Here is a 9,195-nt window from a genome sequence, read left to right as displayed (position 1 = left end):
GTGTTCGGTTTGTGGAATACATTATAACCGACGCTGAGGGCGCCAGATAGGAGTTGGGCTCCATGATCCGGCAGCTATATCTCGCTTATAGAGATGATAGGTCCCCTCGCCTAAAGCTTTCCCGCCATGCGGCGCGAATGTCGGCCCGTATATCATGTTTTCTCGGTAGTTTGTTCCTTCATTCATTTCTTATCGCTGCTTTTTTCATCTTTTTATTACTTTTTCGTTTTCTTTTGTTTTTTCCTCTAAATTTTTATTTCTTCCATGGTTTTCTTAGTTTTTTCTTTTTTTCTTCATTATACTTTGTTTTTATCTTGTATTTAAAAGTGTATATAAAAATGTTTATCATGTATTTAAAAGTGTATATAAAAATGTTGATAAAGTATACAAAGTGCAGATTGTACATTAAGTAAAAGTAGAAATAAAGATATATATTTTAAAAAAGTTAATTTAGTATTTAAAACTTTAACATGTACATAAAAAGTTTCCAATATAAAAAAAATGTGTATTGTGTGTAAATAAATGTTTATTGCCATTAAAACATGTTCAAAAATATTATAATAATTTTATTTTTACATGTTTAGTTTTTCTAAATACATATTAAGAATTTTATGCATATTTAACATTTTTAAATACATGAACAATATTCTTTCCATTTGTATACATGGGGAACTTTTTTTCTATACACATTTAACATTTTGAAATGCTTGATTAAGTTTTTCAAATTCTTAATTAGTTTTTTTTAAATGCTCGATTAACATTTTTTCATACACGTTGTATGAATTTTCTTATACATTAGAAACATTTTTATACATTTTGTATTATTTTATGTAAAGTGATTTTTGTATTCTATATATTTAGAATATTTCCAAATATAAAAAAGTAAAAAACATAAATCGGAAAACAAAAAAATATTGCGATAGAGACAAGAAAAAATGTCGATTAATGCACGCTGGGCCAGCCCATTAGCGCAGGTGCTGCAAGCGAGCGCTCCTTCTGTCTCATGTGAAGCGAGGTATAGCTACGGGCTAGTATGGAATCTGGTTAGTAATATTATGATGGCCAATGGAGGAATAGGGATGACTGCTGTGGGGACGGCCCGCATTGCGAGTCTTGGCTAGCTTCAACGGGTTGTCGGTTTCATAGGAAACATTGATTTTGCGATGAGTGTGTCACTCATTTGGAATCAATTAAGATACTCTTTGAACCTTGGAACACTCTTATCGACAAATGTATCTAGCGAACTACTGTGTTTTTACAACATAACCAAATGACTCGTTCATCGTTTGATCCTGATCGTGCGGGGCGCACTCGCCTACCCTCTTTCTTGATTTTCTGGCTTCGGTTTCACACGATCTTTTTGGCATTTCCCTCTCTCCTGATTTAACTCGACCATGATTTTGTGTGATCCAAATTTGCACGTGGACATAGGGCATGTGAGCGTTGATCATGATTTTTCCCTTCACATTAGCAGTTTCCATACTTGATGTGGACCCATAGTTCATCTGCAGTTTTATAGCCCCAAAAGTCATGCTAAAGCCAGGAATTGAACTCAAAACTTAAATACTGAGATCTTAGTTCACTTGCCAACTTCCCCACTACATGGTTCTTATCAAGTTCAAAGGAAATCCATTAGTTGACCATCTTCGTCTGTTCCAGACTTCATTCAAACATACCTCAATAATTTTCTGTATAATAGAATGATAATTTACGAACCGTTGACCTAATAACTCACGTACAAGCAACATGGTAATTTTGAGGGGACGGGTAGTTTTTGAATATAAATAACATGATAATTTACACGCCACAAACCAGATAAATTATGTACAAACACCTTGGTAACTTTCACCTGAGGAAGAAAAAAGTTATTGAAACATTTCCCAGTAACTTATGTCTTAATACCATGGTAATTAATGCATTGCAGACCTGATAACGTACATACAAACACATTGATAACTTTTCACCTATGGGGAAAAGGTTGTTGAAACATACACCAATAACTTTTTTGTCTAAATAGCATGGTGGTTTATGCACTGCAAACCTGATAATTCATATATAAACACATTGATAACTTTTCACCATGGGCGACAAAAGTTGTTGAAACATACCCCGATAACTTATGTGAAATAACATGATAATTCACGCACTACCACCCGATAACTTACATACAAACACATTGATAACTTTTCACCCATAGGAAAGAAATTCTGGTAACATACCCCAGTAACTTCAGTGTAAATAGTATGGTCATTTATGCACCTCAAACCTGATTGCTACCCTTCGAAGCCCCTCGAGCGGCCTAACCCTAGCTAGTTTGATAGGCAAAGCTACCCACTTTGACTTTCGACGAACGACGTTAGACCAATGGACTTTTCTAACTGGTTGTGCTATGTTAGCTCATAGGAACATTTTAAAACAAATTTTGAGCGCAAATTATCAAAAGATTCCCTCCGGGCTACCACGTGGCAGTTTCCCGAGTGTTGGTGGTAGTGTCGTCCGTGAAGGGGGTCACACTCTGGGAGCTTTGTGTTGGGTGTTTGAACCTCCCATCACACTCTTAGACATGTAATAGGACAAAATTCAAAGTTTGGTGGGATTGCTACCCTCCGTAGACCCCCGAGCGGCCTAACCCTGGCCAGTTTGACCAGGAAAGCTACCCATTTGATTTTCGAGAACGACCTTTGACCAATGGACTTTTCTATTTAATTGTGCTAGGTTATCGCATAGGAACATTTTAAAACAAATTTTGAGACCAATCTATCACAAGATTCCATTCCGGCTACCATCCATGGTAGTTTCTCGCTCTAAGTGCTGGCAGTAGTGCTGTTCGTGAAGGGGGTCACACTATGGAGCTGTGTCGGGTATTTGAAACTCCCACCACACTTCTATACATGTATGAGGACCCAATGCAAGTTTTGGTGGCATTGCTACCCTATGAAGATACCCGAGCGGCCTAACCCTAGCAAGTGTGACCGGGAAAGCTACCCCCTTTGGGTTTCTCTTTTGTAGCAAAACAAAGTTATAATTAAATATTTCATACTAAACACATGATTTTTGAAATCCTTGAAACTTTCTGATGCAAATAGATATAAACTTTGGCTCATTTGGCCAAGGAATGAAAAACATACAAACAAATCAAAACAAGAGGGTGTTATCGGGAAATTTTGAAATAAACATGATTCTAGTCTGTTAAAATTTCAAAACATAGTATACCAACAGAATCCTTTCCAGATTCTGATCCAAAAACATATGAAGTTTGTTAAAATCGATGCAAGTATGAATTAGTTGTGTTTTTTTACTAAGTATAAGGACCTATTTGCAAAAATACACGAGGTCACATTTTAAACGTTTTCAAAACAAAAACAAAGCATATATTCATACTCTATGAAAAATTCTACCCCAAATTGATATATAATCTGCATATGTTTTAGTTTAGCTAACTCAAATTTCAGACCCTCAAATTCAACCTTTTTAAAGAACATAAAATATTTTTTTAAAATTCTCTGCCGACGTCCGCCTGTCAGAGCCGTTGGCATAGCTGTAACGACGACAACCTTCCGTCAGCCAATGGGTTGTATGCCAACGTCCACTGTCGGTGTACATTGGTTCTTTGCCGATAGCTAAGGTTTGCCGACGGCCATCGTCGGCTTATATGGGTGATTTGCCAACAGTCACCGTCGGCAAATCTAGAGCTTTGCCGACGGTCTGGATTTGCCGATGGTTTTCTGTTTGCCATCGACTTAGCTCGTGGTATGCCAGCGGCCCCGATAAAAAGCCGTCGGCATACCTTTTGCCGTCGGCATATTCATTGTTTCCTGTAGTGTACCATTTTCTCAAAATGACACTAGAGATCCATCATATATAAACATATTAGTTAATTGTTTTGCACGAACTAATTAAGCAAAGAAGGTGCAAGTAGTAGCTACACTGCATGTGCGTCTCCGACCCAATATGGTTGTGACTAAGCCTTTTGGAATTTGGTTGTGGCTTGTGACACACATAATCCACATATTTAGTAACTTACACCAGTTTCTACTCTCTAGCAGTCAACTTCATTATAGCCAGTAGTGAAGTTTCTCCTCATCACCTCAGCATCTAGACAAACTAAAACAAACATAACATGACATTGGAGCGTACACATTTTTTATGAATTGAGTACAATATGTTTTCATGTAATCATAAGTAGTGATGATAGTAGAAAGATTAAGCCTACACTTAGGAAGGGTGTTATCAATCAGTTGCCAGCTGCCACTTCGTGTTGTACACGACATCACCATCGTCTTGAAGGGTACTCCTGGAACATGTCAGCCTATTACAATTTTGCCAAGGGCGATATCCTATATATTGATCCCACGGTAAAAGAAGTTTTGGAACCTTGTTACTTGTGGAGTGTTCACCTCAAATCTCCCACTAATTTAATGATTCTTCCGTTGCAGTTCTAGAAACAACCTCGTTTGGGATGCTATCGAATTCTGTGTTAGCAAGATCAACCGATACGATGTTCGCCTGCAAATGTCGGGTATAAAAGATGCATTTAGATTTAGGTTGCTAATGTAGTCGCTGAATGAAATAACTATACGTGTAGTTGTATTGATGTACCGTTGGTGGATCGTGCAGTAACCACATGTAACGAGCAGGTGCGTCAAACCGATTGTCCAACATCAAATAGTATGCAACTGTCGTCTACCATGGAAAACATCAGTTAGACAGGTATTTCCGAGAGGAAATAAAAGCAATATCGTCTAGCTAGTCTAGAGAGAAAAACAACAATATCTAGCTAATCTAGAGAGAAATGTGTCACCACATGATCGATACTATACTTGGTTTTCGACTCCTCTGTGCAGGAACTCAACAAGGTTATTATTGTCCAACCCGACCATCATCGTGACAACCTGTTCTACAGTTTGGACACAAATCTGGTGTAAGACAAGACACAAACAAATTCAGTATTCTGATATGTAGCAAGGGCTAGATAGGGATTGGGGGAGGGGGTGATTAATTAAGCTATGGGTGACATGATTTGCCTTGAAGATTTGGCTGGCAGCATGTAGATGAGGCGGCATCGCGAGGTAGCGAGGGATGGAGTGTTGGAGCCATGGGTGTTGACGCACCTCGTCGATGCTCATTCGCCTCTCGGGGCAAACTTGAAGCATGCCTGAGATGAGCGCCCTCGGCCCTGCCGATATACCATGCGGGATCCTCACCCTACCACTCTACAAATCCCCCAGAGAGTAAGATGAATCAATCAACAAAACTGATATTATAGATGATGAATTTCCAAGCAGAAAAACAGTACTCCCTCCGTAGAAGTAGTAGACTAGTAGTAGACACTCACGGTGATTTTCCTCTTGATAGCGGGCTCATCGGGGCCATCGAAGGGAAGGTAGCCACAGAGCATGGCAAAGAGGATGACCCCGCAGCTCCACATGTCCACCTCCGGACCAAGATGCCTTGTCGTACTCGTATCTGTCCGGTCGGCGCACACCTCGGGGGCCGCGTAGAGCAGGCTCCCGCAGTCCGCCCCCGGTTTCTGGACGGGCCCGAAGAAGTCGCTGAACCCGAAATCCGCCAGCTTCACGTTCTTGCCGGCATCGAGCAGGACGTTCTCCAGCTTGAGGTCGTGGTGCACCACCATGTTCCGGTGGCAGTAGGCCACGCCAGATACTAATTGCATGAACATGCGGCGAACCTCGGCCTCGTCCAGCCCGTGGTGGCCGGAGATGACCTGGTCGCAGAGTTCCTTGTAGAGCTCCCCCGACTCTGCCAGCTCCATCACGATGCACGCCTGATTGCCGCCGTTGGCAACGACAACGGCGGCCTCGTAGAAGCGAATGACGTGAGGGTGGTGGCGCAGCAGCCTCATGATCCGGATCTCCCTCTCTGCTCCTTCTTCCACCGCAAGATTAGCATGAAATATCTTGACGGCGACGTCGCGGCCGGTGAGGCGGTGCCTGGCCGGATACACGTCAGCGTAGGCGCCCCCGCCGATGGTTTTTGGCTCCAGCTCGTACCATGCATGCAGGTGCCGATCCGCGCTGGTACTGGCTCGGTTAGTTGAGGCGGCCATTGCTGGACTTGGAGCTGATTAGTGTTTCCATACACGGACCGTACATATGGGGTCCTCTCCCTGTTACACTAGCTAGCTCTTGTTGTTACCAAATATATAGATAGTAGCTTATTAGTGGTCAGGTGATTGATGGGGGGACAATGTGAATAAGTTAATTAACCACGTATGTATACATACATAGACGACACAAGAGCGGCGTCCGCGTCTATTCGCCCGTCGGAGGAAACAACGACGAATCAATATGTTGGCACTGTCACAAACTCTTGTAATGAACACCATGGAACGTTCGAGGGGATTCTCATGCATGTCAACGAATTAAAGGTGAAAGCAACATGCAGTAATATACAAATTGATTTTAAAGGGATGCAAGAGGAGTATATTATATAGGGTACGATGTGGGACGCCAAATAAATTAGGACGAGCGAACTCCACAAGAAATTATCAGCCGCAAATGTTTTAGGTGACATTTTTTTTGGTTACGAGGGAATGACAATCTCTTCGAAGCAACGTGGCAGTTTCTTCAGAGAAGGCAGTTTTAATTTTAAAATTGCTGTCGTTTGATCTTTGCTCACAATTAAAATTGCCATCAAATGGCGTTTGCTTGCCACCCCTCTCCCAGCTTCGTTGGGTAACATTACCACTTAGTTTTTGCTTCTTGGAGGTGTCTTGGTCTAACGTGCATGCATACAGTAGTAACTTAACTTGCAAGTAAACATGGAGACCCATCTCTGCTAGTTCTAGAAACTTTCATTCATGCAGTAGATTAACTGGTTGTATATTAAGTAGTGACGATAGACAACCCTAGGTGCGGTGGTGTTTTCATCAAGGAAAGGCATATACAAAGGATTCCTAAGTCCGAATTAATTACAAAGAAGTTGAGACAGCCCCCCTGGCGAAGTAAGGTTAAAAAAACTAGAGGACCAATTATGCCTTTGGCGCAAAGGCCAATTATAACCAAAAAGGTTTTTTCTATGAGGAATTGTAACCAAAAAAGTTAAGCAAGGTGCCAAGGTATGAGCAATATGTTTTATTAATGACTCGTAAAGCACCATGACTATGAATAAGCACAAATACAAATATACTAACAATCATATGCATAACCACATTAACAAACATACCCATAACCACATCAACATGTACATACAGGCGATGCGCTTCGTTGTTATCTAGCACATTAAAGATGAGTTTGCTCCGTGGATGCTCGCAAGAGTCGGTAAGCATGCTAGAGGTGTAAGTTAAGTCTCTTGTAAGCCTACGGTCGTATGCTTTTATTGGCACTCATGTAACATTCTTATGCAACTCTATCTTAATACAAAAGGCACACGATGCTCTTGCGTGTTCTTTGAAAAAAAAACACATACAGTCATAACAATGACACATTGGCATGCACATAGACATACACAAGCATACAGTTGTAGGCATACTAGCATAGCATAGACAGTCTAACAAAAATAGGGATAACTACTCTTGGATCATGGAAAGCGCTTCGTGCTAGCCACACTTAGCCACAACCTCTATGCTGAAAAAGTCACACACTGATGACCTTGGAACTATCTTTAGTGAGGATCTTGATGGTAAGGATGAAGGAAATATGCCCTAGAGGCAATAATAAAGTTGTTATTTATATTTCCTTATATCATGATAAATGTTTATTATTCATGCTAGAATTGTATTAACCGAAAACTTAGTACATGTGTGAATACATAGACAAATAGAATGTAACTAGTATGCCTCTACTTGACTAGCTCGTTAATCAAAGATGGTTAAGTTTCCTAACCATAGACATGAGTTGTCATTTGATGAACGGGATCACATCATTAGAGAATGATGTGATTGACTTGACCCATCCGTTAGCTTAGCACGATGATCGTTTAGTTTGTTGCTATTGCTTTCTTCATAACTTATACATGTCCCTATGACTATGAGATTATGCAACTCCCGAATACCGGAGGAACACTTAGTGTGCTATCAAACGTCACAACATAACTGTGTGACTATAAAGATGCTCTACAGGTGTCTCCAATAGTGTTTGTTGAGTTGGCATAGATCGAGATTAGGATTTGTCACTCCGTGTATCGGAGAGGTATCTCTGGGCCCTCTCGGTAATGCACATCACTATAGGCCTTGCAAGCAATGTGACTAATGAGTTAGTTACGAGATGTTGCATTACAGAACGAGTAATGGGACTTGCCGGTAACGAGATTGAACTAGGTATTGAGATACCGACGATCGAATCTCGGGCAAGTAACATACCGATGACAAAGGGAACAACGTATACTGTTATGCGGTTTTGACCGATAAAGATCTTCGTAGAATGTAGGAGCCAATATGAGCATTGATAACCCACAAGTATAGGGGATCGCAACAGTTTTTGATAAGTAAGAGTGTCGAACCCAACGAGGAGCTAAAGGTAGAACAAATATTCCCTCAAGTTCTATCGACCACCGATACAACTCTACGCACGCTTGACGTTCGCTTTACCTAGAACAAGTATGAAGTTAGAAGTACTTTGTAGGTGTTGTTGGATAGGCTTGCAAGATAATAAAGAGTACGTAAATAAAAAGTAGGGGCTGTTTAGATAAAGAAACGATAAAGTAAATATAGCGAGTGTGGAAAAGTGGTGGTAGGAGTTGTGAAATTGTTCCTTAAGCAATTGACTACTTTACTAGATCGATAGCAAGTATTATGTGGGAGAGGCCACTGCTAGCATGTCATCCCTGACTTGGAATTCTATGCACTTATGATTGGAACTATTAGCAAGCATCCGCAACTACTAATGTTCATTAAGGTAAAACCCAACCATAGCATTAAGATATATTGGTCCTCCTTCAATCCCGTATGCATCAATTTCTATGCTAGGTTGAAGCTTCTATCACTCTTGCCCTCCAATACATAGTCCTATCAACATACAAACTAACCCTAGGGTGTGATCCACGCGCACAATCATATGATGTGCACCAAAGGACAGCAACATAACCACAAGCGAATTAAATCAATCATAGCAATTCACCAACCACCGATAGGACAATGAAAATATACTCAGACATCATAGGATGGCAACACATCATTGGATAATAATATGAAGCATAAATCACCATGTTCAAGTAGAGGGTACAGCGGGTTGCGGG

The 9,195-nt window shown here is 40.8% G+C and overlaps 1 protein-coding gene across 1 annotated transcript in view; it reads right to left on the bottom strand.

Moving 5' to 3' along the window:
- LOC119277421 (subtilisin-like protease) overlaps positions 1–6,260 on the bottom strand; it is a 14,888-nt gene extending 8,628 nt beyond the window's left edge. The window contains exon 1 of the mRNA XM_037558702.1: positions 6,256–6,260. The gene's annotated coding sequence lies outside the window, so the exon portion shown is untranslated. The remainder of the gene's footprint in view (positions 1–6,255) is intronic.
- Between the last annotated feature and the right edge of the window lie 2,935 nt (positions 6,261–9,195).

Source organism: Triticum dicoccoides, chromosome 1A, assembly GCF_002162155.2.
Source record: "Triticum dicoccoides isolate Atlit2015 ecotype Zavitan chromosome 1A, WEW_v2.0, whole genome shotgun sequence".
In the NCBI taxonomy this organism is placed as follows: domain Eukaryota; kingdom Viridiplantae; phylum Streptophyta; class Magnoliopsida; order Poales; family Poaceae; genus Triticum; species Triticum dicoccoides.
Note: the sequence above shows the minus strand (reverse complement) of the source record. Positions and strands in the feature narration are given on the sequence as shown.